At 36.5% G+C, this 19,085-nt stretch overlaps 1 protein-coding gene across 1 annotated transcript in view; it reads left to right on the top strand.

Moving 5' to 3' along the window:
* Positions 1 to 3,770: 3,770 nt before the first annotated feature.
* Acat1 (Acetyl-CoA acetyltransferase 1) overlaps positions 3,771 to 19,085 on the top strand; it is a 116,340-nt gene continuing 101,025 nt past the window's right edge. The window contains exon 1 of the mRNA XM_089089358.1: positions 3,771 to 3,882. The gene's annotated coding sequence lies outside the window, so the exon portion shown is untranslated. The remainder of the gene's footprint in view (positions 3,883 to 19,085) is intronic.

Genomic DNA, 19,085 nt, shown 5'->3' with positions numbered 1-19,085 from the left:
CGGAGGACAAGGGAACGGGTATGAGTTATATGTGGTTTAAAAGAAAAAAAACAGTCAAGATACACACCCAGAAATTTCACTATAGTAGCTTGCGGTATAATATCATTCCCATAAGTCAGGATGGTTGGCTCCCCTGCGTCTCTCATACGATAAGCGGTTCTAAAATGTACAATGGCACTTTTTTGGCTGTTGAGAGTCATACCATTTGACCAGCACCAATCTTTTACTTTATCAAGAAGACCTTGAGCTAGGGAAATGGCAGATGGCAGGTCCACTGCAGTAATGAAGAAGTTACTGTCATCAGCAAAAAGTATAGGGTGCACAAGGGGATGAAGACCATCAACAAGATCATTAATATAAATTAAAAACAAAAGTGGTCCAAGCACAGAGCCCTGTGGGACACCTTTCACAATAGGCAAGGAAGAGGAAGAAGTACCATTAACCGAAACATACTGAGATCTCCCTGAGAGGTAAGACCTAAACCATTCAAGTGGGACTGATTCATGTAGGGTGTATATTGTCATAGCTGCCGCTAGTTTTGGTCCTAATATGATGTATTGCATTATTCAATTCCTGGATTGAGAATGGATTAGTTATGTACTCGGATCCTGGGCGTGGTAGGGTAACTTGGGTTCATAGGAATTGGGGACAGTTTGCTTTGATTATTTGAAGCTAGCTTATTAACAAAAAGAGTTGCAAATAGGTTAGCTTTTTCATTATCATTGTCATAATTGGTATTATTATGTATAAGCTCATACAGGAGTGGGTTGGGGGGAGTCTTTTTCCCACAGATGTGGCTTATAACTTTGTGTATAATTGGCTCATGTGTTTCTCTGGAGAGATTATTTGCAAAATTATTCCAGTATTTATATTTAGCATCTATTATAGTCCTTTTAAGATTAGATTCTGCTTGTAATTTTTTTAAATATGTAGTAGGTGATGGTTTTCTTATGAATTCTGTCCTAGCTGCCTTTTTTATTCTCCATTTATTTAGGCACTCATTTGTCCACCATGCTTTAGGAATTTGTTTAGGGAAAGTTTTCTTAGGTGTTGCCCTGGGGATAGCATGATTAGCTGTATTTATTAGTAAAGATGTCAAGGCTTCAGCATGTGTGTCAACTGTTGTGTTAGAAATGCATGAAACTTGGGTGAAACTTGTAATTTCATCATTTAGCTTATTTTGGAACATAGACCAATTTGCTTTAGTGTTGATATATTTGGAGGTATGAGATATAGTTTCAGCAGGTTCATTTAGGGAGCAAACTATAGCAAAGTGGTCAGTACATAGACTATCAATTTTATTAATGTAAATTTTATTCAAAAAATTTAATGAAACAATTTGTAGGTCAATTGTGGAGAATCTGCCACTTTTGCGGTTGAAATACGTATTCAGGTTTGGAGGGGTAGCAACAGCTATTTCATTATTATTTGAAGTCATATGCTCAATGAATTTACCAGCTTTATTTACTGGTTTATTCCCCCACAAAAGGCTGTGGGCATTGAAATCTCCACAAATAATAATATTTTTAACATATTAGAATTATTTATATAATTAAAGAAATCATTGGCATCTGTAGTTTGGCCATTAGGGTTATAAAAGCTTATTATGTAGGTTTTTTAATTATTCAGCCAAACACTGATACCAATTGCGTCAACATAATTTGTAAAATCTGGAAAATTGATGCCAAAAATTTTATATTATTTTTCACTTATAAAGCTACCCCACCTCCTTTTCTCTCTGAATATCTATCCTTTCTGAGGATAGTATATCCCAGAGACTTAACTTGTTGATTTTGGGTTAAATGAGTTTCCTGGAGGCAAGCAATATTAATGGAATTATTATTCATAAAAGATATTAGTTCATTTAGCTTATTTTCTGTGAGTGATCTTACATTCCATTGGAGTATTGATATATGTTGTGTTGTTGATTTATTCTTCATATGACTGTGTATCAATGTTCATCTTTGTTAAAAGTAAAGCAAGATCTTTTTTTGCTTGAATGAGCATATAATCTGGGATGTAGATTTTTGCCAATTCTGCAATGATTTTTGTTTTCTGTAGTTGATGTATGTTCATGGCCTGAACTGCATTACAGTTCAGAATAAATAAGCATATATTTGGGGATTGCATTTTTGGTTGTGCATCCTGTTTGTCGGTTAAGGGGTTAATTCCTGGTAGTGTTTCTGGTTTGCTTCTTCTTGGGAGGGGGGGGGGCAGGCTGACCTCATCCAACTGGACAAGGAGGCTTGTTGGCTTGGTGATTCCTTCTGATAGGGATTTGAGCTAGGGGGCTTAGAAGATGGTGTTTTATATAGGGTGCGTGATGCAGTGGGGGTGCTTGACGTGGGTGTTTTGGTTGGTTTCATTACATGCTTTATTTGGTATTGTTGGGCAGTATTTGCTTCCATTGCTGCAAAGGGGTATGGGATGGCCTTCTCTGTTGATATTTGGAGTGTTAGAGCTCTTTTCTTGTATGCAGGGCATAATAATTTATTTGTAGATTCATGTGGGCCTTTGCAATTGATGCATGTAGGCTGAGTGTTGTTGCAAGTTGTCAACTCTTTAGAATGGAAAGCTTTACAATTACTACACTCTCGGAGAATTTCATTGCATTTGTTTGTTGTGTGTCCCAGTTTGAGACACTTCTGACACTGGATAGGCTTAGGTTTGTATTCCTTGTGTGGTTTGACTTGCCCAAATAGGAATAATTTTTCTGGGATATTAATTTTTTCCTTCAGTGTGAATAAGAAGGATCTACTAGTTTTTAGGCCATTAGAGTTAGGTTTGCCAAGTTGGGTAACATCCTCAACTGGGATTGTGTTTCCAGCCCTATCTGAGAGCCCTTCTTTTAACTCCTGAGTGGATATCTCTGGGGGAACATAATAAACTACTATTTTTGTTGGTGATTGTTTTGGGTTCCAATTAGATGCAATAATTGGGGTATTCAGAAGGGATTTTAGGTTAATTATTGGACATGCTGATTTCTGATCTTCTACAGCTATTAGCAGAGATCTATCTCGGTTAATATTAAGAGAGAACATTGATTTTAGCAATTTAAAAATTGCAACTCTTATTGCAGTGATCATTTTTATTTCGAAGGGGGTAGTAGGAGTAATTTTAAGGTAAATTCGTAAGTTTTTGGAGGGAGGATGTTGGGCAGGGAAAGGGGAAATACTTTTGATTGGGTAGATTTTTTTCCTTTTTTTAGAGCTTCTAGAGAGGACTTCTTGAAACCCATTATCATCATTTATGGTTACATTAGCCCCTACACTTATCATTGTCCTATTCTCCGAATTGGAGCTATCATTTGAACTTCGAGAAAGTGTGCTTGACCAGCCAAGATGGGTATCTTTCACTATGGCACATTCACTGCAATTTGATTTGGGATCGGGGGGGACATTTGTTTTTGGAGGACTTCTAAATATTGCCTATTGGAAAAAGCTTTAAACAGAAAAAAACAAAACTAAAGCAAGAAGGGAAAATAGAATGATATCAAACTGTCTGCACTACACTATGGGGAGGAGAACACCACAGATATAGCCCTGAGGATGAGTTTAGCAGGATTGGTTTGGTATAACTTCTGATTAGAAGCGATAAAAGAAGATTCTAAAAGAAGCCTATGGGTTTTTTTTCCAACGAACTTATTATACTGTCATCTATGTAAAATTTAACTGAATAGAAAGTTGCCTTTACATAATTTTCTGAAAAGTAAGGAAGATCAGTTAAATAAATTCATTTATCTTTGTGTAAAGTAATCTTTTTCCCATAGAAATAAAAATATGTGGTCTTGTTTAGATATATTTGGAGAAAATCTTATAATTTAGTCTGCAGCCAAGGTGGGAATATTATATTTGGAAAGAGCATAAAAAAAGGCATCCGGTGGTATGTTTACTTTATTAAGTCAATAATATGATTTGGTAAAAATTTACCAAGTTTTCTAAGTTACTTTAGGCGAGTTTGCAAGATTTACTGGTAAGTTTTGAAACTTACTCCTACCAAATAAGTTACCAGTAGGCTAACTTTGGTAACTTACTGCATAAGTGGTAAGTTTCAAATACTCATGAATTTGAAAGAAAATATGGTAAAATTCTACTTTAGTTAATTTTGGCTATCTTGGAAAGGGGTTGGGTTAGGAAAATGAAACTTTCACGGGATGGATCTACATGTCTCCAAGTGTAATGTCCCATGGCTAAGGCTAACTTATAAGTACTTACCTCCAACTCTTTCTAAACAAGACCACATGTCTTGAGTGACCTAACAAGACCACATCTTTACCTATGGGAAAAAGATTAGGTAAAATTCTACTTTAGCTACTTTTGGCCATCTTGGAATGGTTTTAGGTTAGGAAAATGAAACTTTCAGCTATGGGTCTAAAGGCCAAAGAATGTCCTGGGAAGGTATTATGAAGCACCTACCTCCACTCCTTCTCCCTCTAGAGGGTCCTGAAATTTGCCTACATGATAGGTCTAGCCTATACCCATTGAAATTTTGACAAAACAACATTTTACCTTAATTTTCAGTTATCAGTTTCTTTCTCTCTGGCTTTAGCTCTGAAAATGCAATTTTAGTTATTTGAGCAGAATTTTAAGCCATATCAATTTTTTAATTCCAAAATATAGGAAAAGTATTTGCATATCTTTAAAACCGTATAAATTGGGATTGAGCAATGTTGTGAAGCTGAAAACAATTTTGTTGTACTTTCATTTAAGAAGAAGATCTATGTTGCTAGGTTTCACTTTTATAACACAGATTTTAAAGGTCAAGACCCTCTAGAGAGAGAAGGAGTAGAGGTAGGTACTTCAAAATACCTTCCTGGGACATACTTTAGCCTGTAGACTCATCCCTGAAAGTTTTATTTTCCTAATCTAACACCTTTCTAAGATAGTCAAAAGTAGCTAAAGTAGAATTTTACCCCTACTTTGTTTACACTGGGGAAAAAAAGATAAAAAATTGCACTTTAGGCTTCAGATAATCAGAGATAATAAGAGATAAACTAGAGCTGCTACAGCTGCTGCTCCACCTTTTCATCTGGTACATCTTCAATTGCTATGTCTGACAGATCATCTTCCACTAGACAATCTCCACTATCAGGTGGCAGTGACCTATTAATAGAAAGACATGATGGCAGCATAAACATCCCTTTCAGCCTTTCATGTCAATTTCCAGGCAGTTTTGAAGCTGCATGGCAATGCTCATTTTTTTGTTAGGCTATTGAGTCACTAACAGACCATTAGAATTTTGTTTGCTGTTTCATGCTTGATGTGGTTTCTTTGGTGGGTCTGTACAAGTCCATAACCTCACCAGAGTCTGTTGCAGGAGGCTATGGTAACACAAATTGTTGAGATTTTTGCAGTCTCAGCTGCAGCTTTTGCAGTCTCAAAGTAAAATTATTTAGAAAATGGGCCACTTTTGGAGATGTAGCTACAGAGTTCTGTGTTCAAGACCCCAAGAAAGTCAGATTCAGATCTTTCATTAAATTACCTTAAGTTGCAGCTAGGAGCAATCTAAGGATTTCTCTTTATAGAGCTTGGGAATGATGACTAGTTGTATGCAGGCTCACTGGTGACCAGGTACTGTTGCATCTTTGGTTGCATCCCAATTGAGTTTACAATCTGTAGAGGACCACTCAGCATCTAGCCTTCATTTAAAAACATCAACAGATTGAGCAGGAACTGTTTCATTAGATAAATTTGTTCTTGTTATTGACAATACATGTGGAGAAGAATAGAGTACAGACTCTAGAAATTGTAGACTGCTTGACAATTTTCAGGTGATGCCCTCTAGTTTTTAAATTGGTACCAAAAGTAGAGAATAATGCTGGGAGAATATTAGCCCTCAATATCTTAAAGGTTAAAATGGCATCCCCTCTATTTCTCCTGTAAACAAGTGCAGGGAGATTCAGCTTTGATAGTCTTACAGGGTAGGAAAGCTCTTGCATGTCAGATATCAATTTTGTAGCACATCTTCAAGAACTTTAACTAAGAATCCTGTTGCGGCACTCTCTAATCTTGGCTCAACATAGTGCACCTTATGCACAAAGTCATATCACTTTTGTATGTTATGTATTATGAATAAACACTTCTTTCTGTAGATGTTTGTCAAGACAGGTTTTTAAGCTGTTTAGGGTTGGTGCTGACACTACTTCTCTGGGTAACGAGTTCCAGTCTTTAACTTCTCTAACTGACCAGAACGAAGATCTCTGTGTAGTTGACGCTGTTTTTTTCTGGATTTTTGCAGAATGACTCCTTGTACAGAAAATAATCTGACTACAAAAGAAATTGTCAAACTTGGTTTTATCAAGGTCCTTTCTCGATTTTAAAATCTGGATCATGTACCTTCTTTTTCTTCTATTGTTTAGACCTGGCAGTTTCATTTGCTTCATGCGCTCTTCATATGACATTTCTTTTAGTCCAGGGAGTTGTTTGGTGGCATGTCTCAGAACCTTCTTGATTTTGATAGCATTGCCAATGTATGAGGGACCCCAGACTATGTTTCCATACTCAATGGTTGGTTGCACAAGGGCTTTGTAGAGTCTGGTGAAGGTTTTAGTGTCTAAATGCCTGATTAGACCAACCAGCCTGCTTGCCTTATTTGCAATGAGATCTGTGTGTTGGTGGAATTTCAGCCCTGAGTCTATAAAGATCCCCAAATCTCTTTCACAATCAGTGTGTGATATGACTGAGACAGTGTTTGGTTTTGCTAATGTAAGGGTGTCATCAATGTTTTTTGGTTTGGGTCCAATCCATAATATCTTACAGTTTGTAGCATCGAAGCTTAATCCTAGGCTCTCAAGATTCCCATTCAACATGTTAGTGTTGCTCTACAGGAAGGTTGTATCTTCTTGTTTTACCACTGGCCTGAAAAGATTTGTGTTTTCTGCAAAGAGCTTGATGCAGCTGATGATACCTTCAGTTACACTATCTATGTTGACAATGAAGAGTAGTGGCCCTATTATGCTCCCCTGGACAATGCCACTTGGTACACTAGCTTTTGATGACAATGTGTCTTCCACTTTAACAATCTGGCTACAGTCAAGTAGAAAGGAAGATATCCACAAAATCATTTGCTCACTTATACCAAAGGTAAAAAGTTGTGAGAGTATGGTGCTATGGGGGACTTTGTCAAAGGCCTTTTCAATGTCAAACAGAACCATCAGAATACTCAGGCGACTTTCCAGGACTGTTGTCCACTCGTCCAGAACTTCCAGGACCTGATTTGTGCAGTTGTTTCTTGGCATGAAGCCAAACTGTTCTGCACTATTCGGTTAATTTTCAGATACAAAAATCATAATCTTGTTGTGGACTAATTTTTCCATAATCTTGGAGAGCAGGAAGTTAGGCTTATTGGCTTGTAGTTTGAGGCACTGCATTTGTCCCCCTTCTTATGTGTGGGCACAAAATTAGCTTGTTTCCATTTAGCTGGGACTATACCATACTGAAGGGATGTATCAAACAGGTGAGTAAGTGGCTCTGCAAGTTCTTTGGCAGCAATCTTCAGCCATCTGGCTGCTATACCATTGGGTCCAGGTGATTTGTTTGGATTTATTTCCCTGAGTAGTTTGAGCACATCACCTTGCCCAAACTTGGTTGCCTTCATCTGGGGTCGATTTGTTGGATTTACAGGGCTCTCACTCGTAGTGCTGGCTGCTGGAGATTTGGTAGTGTATACTGAGCTAAAGAACTGGCTCAGAACTTCTGCTTTTTCAGCTGGGGTGGTGGTTTTATTGCCGTTTTCTTACTTCAGGTCAGGGATTCCAGTTCTACTTCCAAGCTTTTTGTTGAGGTGTTTCCAAAAAAATTTTGGGTTGGTTTTTGCCTTGCAGGCAACATACCATTCCTGCTCCTTTTCAACTTTTCTCGATTCACTGCGGACTTTATTGCTAGCTTGTTGGTATGCTTTTTGTTCTCATTGCTCCTGAATTTTCTTAATTTCTTAAACTTCCTTTGTTTAATGTTAATCAGTCGCTTCATATTGGAGTCTAATTTTGGTAGAGTTTTGGGGACTGTTTTCTTGCTAGTGACTGAGCAGTGTAAGAGGGGGGGGGGGGATCTTCTCAGGGTGATGACTCCAGGCCCAAACTCAGCCATGAGACCCGAGTACCCCTAAATAAGCCTCAATAGACAAAATGAACCAAGTGAGAGAGATATCTTGACAAAATCCTGATCATTGTAATAAAATATACAAGATAACACAGGTATAAGAAAAACTAAGATTTTATTATTAAAGAAGAGAACTTTTTAGTTAATAGTTATGGTTATCTCATGGTAAATCAATATTCAACAATATTATTCACAATCAAAGATCAATTCTTGTTCATATAATTGCTAGAAGTGAAATTTATTATTATTAAAGAAAAGCAAGCATTATAACTAATATATTAAGGCTAATATATTCCTGCTTAGAAGAATTTAATAATAATATTAAAGAATGGGACATATACCCATTTACTAGGATTTTGACATAATAAAATTAAGAAAGAGCAAGGAACACATTAGACTTACATTCTACATGTATATCAGAAGCTTGAGCAAAGCCATAGCCCCAACTGACTTCTATCGTCAGTGTCACACTGTATAAAAAGATATGTTCCCCTTTATTTGTCAAACAAACGTAGCTAAATTCAATCCTTCTAAGAAAGGGTGTGTATTGCAAAATAAGGAAACTGTATTGAAAAGGGAAAGGGTTACAAAATTAGTTCATCGGAAATATACTCTGAAAGAACATTGGCTTAAGCCGGATTCTACCAACTCCATAGCAACTTGATATTAATTCCAAAATTAGAAGGACATTTCTTACAGCAGTAAGCAGCTGCTGTTTTGATGATGTCAGTGAAGAGTTGTAGCTGATTGTTTACATCATCTTCAAGCCTCATGCATTCCCAGTCTACATTTTGCATCATGCTCTTGTACTTAGCTGCATCTAACCTGGTTATGGTCTTCTTTGTATATTTATTTGGCTATGCTGAGTTTAGCCTAATCTCTACTGATATGCTACAGTGATCACTTCTCCCTAGGGGTGCTGAGACTACTATTTCAATAATTGTCTCAGGCTGGTTGGCTAGGAACAAACCAAGAATATTTTCTTTTTGGTCATCTCTTGAACGTGTTGGCTCTTGGATTATTTGGGACAGGTGGCACTCATTTAGCACATCTTTAAAGAGATGGGTGTCCACATCTCCAGCAGTCCATGTTAATTCTGGCACATTAAAGTCACCCACAATGTACACTGCTTGTTCTGGGATTTCTACTGGCCTGGTCAATTCTGCTCTTATTTCCTCAATGCCAAGTTTCTTTCTGTCAGCCCCTCCAGATGGTAAGTGGTAGACACAACACACTGTGAAACTGTCACTTCCTGATGCTTAGCAGAATTTTTCTGTCCCTTGTCAATACCTCTAGGGAAGGGTTTATACAAATTTCTTGTTTGCTCCTGCTTTGGCTTGCTGTCAGGGATTGTCTGTTTTTTGCTTGATTGCTGTTTTTCCCCCATCAGAGCCTATATGGTTTCTAGTTGTTTATACAGTGTCTCTGCTGCTTTGTTTTCTTAGATTTTGGGGAATGTCGTTTCTAAAGTTTACTTTGATCTGCTCATGCTTTTTGTATGATTTCTGAACTATCTGTTTTTTTAGTGAAAGTTGGGAATTATCAACCTAGATGAGAAGAGGGGACTGGCGTGTGGTTGTGCTTGGTTTGTGTTGCTTGGTGGTCTTTAGCCTAACAGCCTTTACAATCTTTGGTTTGGGCAATCCAAGATCATGCACAATAATACTTTCTACATTTTTGATGTCAAGTGCAATCTTTTCTTCAGCAGACTGTGATGCAGGTTCCTCCAGGTTTTGAACTACAATGTTAAATTTTCTTTTCTCTTTTTCAGTATTAATGAGCAGGTGCTCACTTATGACAGATTCAATTTGTTGCCAGTTTGTTGCTATTGGTTGGGTTCTGGCCTCAACTGTTTGCAGGTGCTCATTTAAATCTAGGTAGGCTGAGTCAACATACTCTTGCATTTGGGAATGTGTTACCCTCTATGCCAGCTCCTGTCTAATTTCAGAGATTTCATCTTTGACACTTTTGATTGAGGCATTCACTTGCATTATATAGCATCATAGAGGATCTTGCTATCAGAGGATGATTTTGGGCTCAATGGTGGCTGGGAAGCCCCTACCAGGTTTTGCTGAGCAGGTAGGTTTGCTCCTGTAGTTGGTCTACTATTACAAGCAGCTGTGTACATACTTAGGCTGTATGTGGTGGGTTGTTTCCTATTTCTTGTGCTCCTGTGGTTTGTGGATGCATCCATGTTAAATTATGAAGTACAGCTATGTACAATTGGTCAAAATATATACAATTGGTCAAAATATATACAATTGGTCAAAATGTATACAATAAGTGTGAAGGCCAATATATTTTCTAAATATACTTCTCAGCCAATATATTTTCTAATTTGAAAGTTTTTGTTGCCTTGAAAGTTCTTGAGGTAGACAGAATGTGGGAAGTGCTATACTCAAGTCACCTACTCCCAGCAGTTTAAGGATTAAAATCCTGCTGGTACCAACTCGGCCTCTTGTTTGTTTGATATTGCTCCCTTCTGCCCAAATTATGACCAAAAGTACGCAAAAACGGACGAGCCAACGTACTCTGTGGCGTTTTTAATATTTAGCATTTGGTAACTGCACTCTATTGCTGGCTGCAAATTCAGAAGATGAAGAAGCTTGGCTTTATTTACAAACAAACAAACACCAACTGAAAAAGCCTGCCTGTTGTAAAATAGAAGAAGAGAACAAACAGCTGTGTTTTATTATTAAATTAGCAGGCTTTTATGTCTTTTTCAAAATATGAAGAGGCAAGAGACATTCCAACTTCAAGCTTAGGACACACAAGTCCCTTATAAAGAAGACTGATGACTTTAGAGAAACAAGAGGAAATAGTATGCTTAATCAATCCCAAGGTCAAACTAGCCCCAGCAGCAGACCTCTAAGCATGAGTGCTGAATTTTAGTTCATTGTTAATTGTGACACCAAGATCTTGCTCATTATTTACAGAGGAGAGTGGGTGGCCTAAAAGAAAAATAGAAGTGCCAAGGATTTAGTTTGCCAAAGCGAATGGTATGACACTTGGCAACATTGAATTCAAGAAGCCAGGCCTCAGCCTATTGACCCAGCAGTTGAGAGTATTTTGTAGCAGGGAATGATCTACACAGGACAAAGCTGGTCCAAGAAGCTTTTGGTCATCTGCATAAAGAGTTGATTTACTGCTGATAATGGAAGGAGCATCATTGATGAAGATATTAAATGGTGTAGGACCCAAGACACTTCCCTGAGGAACATCACTCAAAACACGCATTGAGGAAGAAAGAATATGATTACCAAAGTAATCAAATAACTTAACACATTGATTATGCAAATAAAAAAAAATAAAGGATCCAGAGCACGGATTTCTCTTCAAGCTTTACTGTGCATGATTTAATTGCAAGTAGATTGTGGCACACTTTGTCAAAAGCTTTAGAGAAGTCAAGCAGAATTATGTCAGCAGGCACCCCAAAATCAAGCAACTTGGTGATGTGATGATATGATTTGAGGAGATTGGTGTCAACAGATCTTCCAGAACAAAAGCCATGTTGTGAACAGTGTAAAACATTGTTTGCTTCAAGGTGTTTAACAGCTGCAGAGTTGATTATTCTTTCAAGAACCTTAACAACTGCTGATGTCATGCTGATGGGTCGATGATTTTCGACAAGGTCCTTTCCACCTTTTTTAAAAATAGGAATGATATGTGCAGTTTTCCAGTTCTGGGGTAATCTAGGAAGATTTAATGATAAATTGAACAGCAGTGAAAGAGGTTGACACAAAACTGTAACACATTCATGTAGTATACATGGGTGAATGCCGTCTGGGCCAGCAGATTTATTCAGTTTGAAGGATGTGAGTTCCTTTAGAACCAAAGTATATGTAATCAGTGTTGGTTCCATATTATGTGATACATCATATAAAGGAGGTGTAGGATATACAATACTGGAGTTGGAGAAAAAAACAGAAGAGAAATATTGGACAAAAATTTCAACTTTCAGTTCAGGATCAGGAACTGATTTACTATTGTGCAGGATATCTGGGATTGTGCATCTGCTGCTACATTTTTGACTGGCATAATGCCAGAAAGATTTGGGGTTATCCTTAATTTACTTAGCCAGTTTTTCCTCAAATCTTCTCTTCAACTCCTTTATTTGGTTTGTTGTTTGATTACAATAGGGATTTGAAGACTAGATAATTTTCTGTGGTCTTATTTTTTCTATAGTGATTCCATGCTCTGTGTTTTTGATTGATTAGCTTGCTTACTTATGGTTAAAAATGGTAAACTTTTTGCCTGTTTTACCTGAAAAATTCTGGTGCATGACTTTCAACATTTTGATTTTCTGTTTTTACATTTAACCAACTCTCCTCAATATCATCAGTAATAAGCATTTTCCAGTTGACTTTGGCTAGCTTTTCAGAGGTTATTTTGTGGTTTACATATTTTTTTGCTTGGAGAAAGGTTGTTTGGTAGGCAAACATAGCTCTAAAATAATTACTAAATGGTCGCTATTACCAACATGTGTGGTTATTACATTCTTAATAAGTAGATCAGGGTTACTGAGTATAACCAGATCAAGAATGTTGGAGACTTGACCTTCCCTGAAACGAGTTGGTTGTGAGATTGTTTGACAGAGGGAATTACCAAAGAGGGCAAACAAAAAAGGAGAATCTCTATTACAAAAACCAGATCCATCAATCCATTGTATTTCAGGAAGGTTAAAGTCCCCCATAAGGACAAGATCATAGCAGGCAAATTTGGACATCACATGAGACAACATAGCAGCCAAATTAGATTCAGAGCCCAAAACACATGGAGCACTGGGGCTTCTATAAACAACACCCACTACAATTGAAATTATTTGATTGTATATTTTAATCCACACAGACTCAATTCCATCAGTATTCATAGAATTGAATTGGATGAGACTAACATTTAGTCCATCTCTAATATAAAGGCATCCCAATCCTTCCAAATTTGGTAGGAAAATTTAGCAAGCTCATTGATTCAACTTACTGCATCTTTAAACTCGTACTGTGTTAGTGAGTTAGCACCAAAAAGCAGATCAAGTGGAGTAGCTGCAGCCAGGGTAGAATCATATGCAAATATCCCCCTATTTTCTAGATACTTGTGGATTTTCCTTTCCTTATCCTTTGAGACTGGCAAAAATGGTACAGTCTCCTGGAAATGCTGCTGTAGCAATTGAAAACTCACCAAAGTTCTTAGCCTCTCGGAAACACTCGTTTCTATGAACCTTGTTTTAAAAGATTCAATTAGAGTTTTAATGTCCTTGGGCTCTGTTTCCTTAATTGTCTCAAAGTGTTTAAGGCCGCTTCCCTTTAGTCTAGCTGCAACGCATTGCTCTTTGACCTTATCGTCAAATGACTCAGTTAATTCGTCGAAAATTTTTAATTTTTTCATAAACTCATCGACATCTGAAATTCCCGCGTTTTCTGGTATGATTTTGGCCGTTAATAATTTTGGCGTATAATTTCAAGTACCGTTGATAGGGAAGCCATTTTTTCGTCTGATAAAACCATTTTATTTCAATATACAATTTTTATTCATTCTTCTCAGCCCAGTTTTTTCAATCGCCACCAGCTGTAGTAAAGTGGTTTTATAGTATTAGGGTGAGGTTCTGGTTGTTACCTTATTTACTCCATTTATAGGGGAGATAACTATGGCCTTAAGGTAAATAAACTTTGGTAGCGGTCCTTAGGCTAGGACCTGACTAATGGGGCGTACCAGCTGGGAATATTCGAGGGACTAAATTAAGATTGAAGAGAGGTTGTCTATAACACAATACTTTTATTCAGCTATCACACAACAGTACAGGTCTGATAACATATATTTGCCGCTGGGACTGGTTGTCCCAGGGAGTCAACAAGTATAAGAAATCTACAATAAAATTCAATACAATAAGATACTCAGACACTTACAATAATCCAACAATATTTCAAGGTATTTCTAAATCAATGGACCCAAGGTCAATCCGGCATAAAATTAGTATAAGGCTCCCCGTTCCCATAAAATGTATGTTTTATACATTTCGTCAATCATACCTTATGGGACCCATTGATGCACATAGCAAGGAAGTGGTGATTTTTCAATTTACTATTAAGCATAATCCTACCAGGATATGTTCTTTATCTTAATAAAAAGTGGTATTTTGAAACTTGTATTTGCTTCTTAATGTTTTTATTGAAATCCCAAATTTGATTTAATTAGAAAGTGTCACCGAATATGGAAAAAAAAACAAAAAAATAATAATACATTGTGCCAACATCGTTCTTTACTTAGGCAGCGCGGTACTTGTGGATTTTCCTTTCCTTGTCCTTTGAGACTGGCAAAAATGGTACAGTCTCCTGGAAATGCTGCTGTAGCAAATTGAAGTACAGGATGAAACGCAAAGCAAAGAGCTTCCTCTCTTTCAAAGAAGTGATAGCCAAGCAAAATTTGATTCAAGAATTTCAGACAGGCTGTTAATTGATATAGTTTCACATCATTGAAAAGAACTTTTCTGATATCCTGAATACCCTCATTTATATCACACCCTCTATCAATTGTCACAGACCCTAAAGGTTCCCACAACTCTTTCATGAAGTGCATAGATTGGTAGGATGGAATGTTTTCTATTAATAGGCCTTACTAGCTGCATTTTAGCTGGATATATAATTCACTTATTATTTATTCTATAGTTAGTCAGTCTTATTCTATAAGATAGCCAGTCAAAAAATTTGAGTCAAAAGTAAAAACTCACCAAATTAAATTGACCTCTGCTATGAACATCTTATTTATTCAGACTGGCTGACTCATTGCCTTTCCCCTTTTTTTCTTTTTTTTTACTTTGGCAGGAAATGACAAAGAGGTAGTCTGACAGAGCAATATCAGCATAAGCTCAAATGGGTATGACTCATGCATTGAATCTGATGAATGAATTTTTTTTTATGATACATTTTAGTGGAGTTGCAGATCTCTTAGGGATGGATTTGTTTCAATTGTGAACATTTTGTTCATCATAAACTTAAGCTTACCACTGATGAAACCTACCACTAACTTTGACCTCAAACTAACCACGTGGTAACTTATGTCTTGTGCACTACTTTAGGCTAATGTAAAATGATTCCATGAACTTATACCATAAAAAAAATACAATTCCCTATTCCATGAAATGAAGTCTGAGAGGCAACACTACTTTGTGGGCCCTTTTCAAGGACATAGGCTATGCAATAATAAGAAAAGAGTAGGCCTAGGCCTATTCTAGGCTGACAGGGGAGTCCAGAACATTGTGGATACTTTTTGTAGACATGTAAATGACTTTTCTAAGTAAATTTATACATATTCACATAACTTACCTAGGAAGGAAGTAAAAACATCACTTATGTTTTTAATTTAAATTCATTGAAAAAAAACAAGAAATATATCAGTGAATACTTTACCTTAGGGGAATGCTTTACCCATGATAAATTACACACAAAAATAACAAATACATCAACATAGTCTCTCCCCTGTAAGGCTCTATGGCCATAAACAAAGTAGGGGAGAAACAAAACTAACAAATTTAATAAATGCATTCATCAAACCTTTTTTAAATAATAAACTCATAACATCAAACCAAACAATACTCCCCCCCCCCAAAAAAAAGAGAGAAAAAAATCCAAGCTAGGCAAGGGAGTAATACATGATTCCACCCACAAAAATAAACTGCAGATCAAATCTGGAGACATCAACTCACCAGAGAACCAGGAAAAAATTAATTATTAGTAATAAAATCTCTAACATACTTTTTGAAGATACCAAACAAGTGGGAGCCCTGTGCAGACTCCAGGAGTGTTCCAAATTATGTTCTATCAGAGGGTTAAAGTCAGACTGTATTGATGGTGTATAAGGTATCTGTAAATTATTGGAAGGGCAGAAATAATAAGTTATTGCTCAGAAATAAAAGATATATTGCTACATAAGGCACCATGTAACCTCAAAAACTTAAAAGAAGCACAAAACAGAAAATAAACAGATCTCAAGTCCAGCAAGGGTTTAAGTAGGGAACTGTTAGTATCCTGTAAACAGTTAGTATCCTAACTTGATGCCTTTTTTTATGCTCTTTCAAAATTCAATTTTTAGGCTACTTGTAGGGCAAATTCCATTTTGAGCCCTTAAAGGGCTCAAAAGAGCCCATAGTAACCAAAACTTAAAAAATTGCAGTAAAATCAGTGACCTTTCCATTAAGCAGCATTCACATGTGTGTCTAGCTAGAATCTTATGTCTAAACACGTGTCTAGCCAGAAATCAATGTCTAGGAAATTACCATTCACAAAAAAAATTCAGTGCTTACCTAAAACAACAAATTTATTTTCAAATAGATTACAGTTGTCATTTCTAGCCAATCAAGAGAGCTTATGCAAGCAAAACTTTTAAAATTGTAATCCCTATTTTTACTGTTCCAAAATAATGGATGAGATAAGCCAAACAATTGCCATAGTGTGCTTCACTATTATTTCTGGTGTTGCATATTTGCATAAAATGAAAAAAAAAACAATTAATGGGAAAACAAAAATTAAATTTTAGTTTAAAAATGTAAACATAGATGATGAAAATAGTGGAACTTGACACATTCTGGTTGGCTGTAATAAAAAAATCCTAGACTGAGTTCTTGAGTCTAGAACTGGACGCTTAGCTGCAACTTGTCTAGCCAAGCACCAAATTTTTTACTTGTGAATGGTAGTTGTCCAAACATTGATGTTTGACATGGGATCCTAGCACATGTCTAGACATGGGATCCTAGCTAGATACACATGTGAACGCTGTTTTACTGAGGTATGAATTAGGTGAACATTATTGCCCAGTGACTTTTTTGTATTCTTTTCAAATATAATAATTACTTTTTGTGTGTTTTGAATTATAAGCCTTTTTTTATGGAACTTTAAAGAAAATACTTTGAACATACCTTTTCCTGAGAATATGACCATCCATGCCCAATGTATTGAGAGGCTACAGTGCTCTTTGAAAAGAAAAAGTCAGGGATGAGATTTTTTTCACTTTTATACCCTAGGTCTACTTGTTGTTTAATTTATTTTTTTATGCATCTTTTTAGAAGGAAAACTATCTATTTTTTCTTTATTGTTATGGCTTACTTTTCTATGTTTGCTATTGTAATGTTGAGCAAAAATTTGTGCTCAGAAAACTTAGCCTTTCATAGGATAAAAATGGAATAAAGTAAACATGGTGAAATTAAATAATTTTTAAACTGTTCATCCGATGCAATCCTGAAAACGAATGCCTTTGGATTACCTAACTTCAACAAAATGGATTTATAATCTAATAGCAAGTTTTAACTACTCTTTTAACCCTTTTCTATTACTAAAAATAAAAGAAAAAGGTATCATCTTCAAGGGTCTATAAAGGGCTTCCAATTGGATTTCTGAGTAAAGCAGTGCCTATATTTAGAAAGAGTGTAAAACTGACATTGAGTGCCAAACAAAAGTCGCCACCAAAGACGCTTAAGGCAGAATAAGTTCAATACCCAACCCCTTCAGGGGTAGGAGAATTAATGTCTATAGACATTTGGGCAACAGGGGGATGTTTACCAGTTTCCAGGAAAGGAAATCGGTGTGTATTAACTAGACCCCGGCGCCGCGCCGATGAGGGATGACCGGCAGCGGCTGGGCAAAAAACAGCACGCCGCGCCGCGCCGCGGGTAAGACGCCGGCGGAGGGCCGCCGGTAAAATGTCGGCCGCGCGCCGCAGGCACGATCAATGTTGACCGCAAACATTAATGTTTTCATCAGTCTTTCTCAAATCACAGCTTAAATTTACATGACAGCCTTGTATGAAAGTTTTTACTTTTGAGTACATTTTTGGAAAATAAAAGTTCTCTTTTATTCTACCAATAGTTTTCGCTTCTCCCAAGTGACAGCCACTTGTTGCGTGTGGCATCTGTAAAATTTGTCCTTCCAGCAATTTTTGAATTGCTGGAATATTTTTTAATTCATTTTTCTGTACTCTTGTGGTACTATCTAATGTTTTATCAAAAGATTTTACTTTCATTGAGATCAAAATTATCTAAGTCCTTGAAAAAATGTTTGAAATGTTCCAGCAGCTCTGTTCCGTTTAGAAAAAAAAATTTCATGGCTGAACAAAAATCATCTTCATTTTGATGATTCGAAATATTTCCATTAGATAATATTTTTAACCCGACCAGATCGTTTTGGATGGCGGTTATCAAATTTTCTTCCCTATTTGGGTTCCTTGACAAATAGTCTGGAAAAATGATTGTACGGCCCTTTATATATATTGAGGTAAATGAATATGCTTGAAGACGTAGTATCCATCTTGTCGGCGGTTCTGAAGTATTTTGCTTCGTATGTAACCAAATTATCGATTTTTGATCTACGTGTAAAATGAACATTTTTCTAAGCAAAGATTGGTAAAAATATTCTGTAAAAATTACAACTGCTAGGCATTCTCTTTCAACGGTTGAATATTTTCTTTCTGCCTCTGTCAGCGACCTGCTGGCGTATTGGACTATTGATTCTACCCCTTCAGAATTTATATTTAATAAAATAGCACCAAATTAAACTGTTGTACTAAAGATACAACAATGTACTAAATGAAACTGTTTTAAAAAATCAGTTTTTGTCATTCCATAGTTTTCTTCTGGTTGCAGTTTCGACGATATTTGCTCGTGGCTAATAAAAATTATGCTTAATTCTGGGCTGCTTAGATTTTATTTCTGAATTTGAAATGTTTTCCACCGATACTAGCGCCATTTGGTTTACTTTACTTTGTTAATACTTAGATAATTTTAAATATGTGATACCATTTTCAATTGTAAAAACTTTATTTTCCACAGAAATTACGGGATATGCTCCGAGAGTGTATCCTACTAACATGACATCCATTGTTTTTACATATCCATTTTTGTATTTACTATTGCAAACATTTGAGCTGATCTTACACTTTCTATTGTGATTTTCCCGATCAATTTTAAGTTTTAATCCGAATTGTCACTATCTTTATCTGCTGTTA

The sequence above is a fragment of the Artemia sp. Qi Xiang Cuo genome, chromosome 5 (assembly GCF_049724085.1).
Source record: "Artemia sp. Qi Xiang Cuo chromosome 5, ASM4972408v1, whole genome shotgun sequence".
Taxonomy (NCBI): domain Eukaryota; kingdom Metazoa; phylum Arthropoda; class Branchiopoda; order Anostraca; family Artemiidae; genus Artemia; species Artemia sp. Qi Xiang Cuo.
This window is presented reverse-complemented; position numbering and strand designations above follow the sequence as displayed.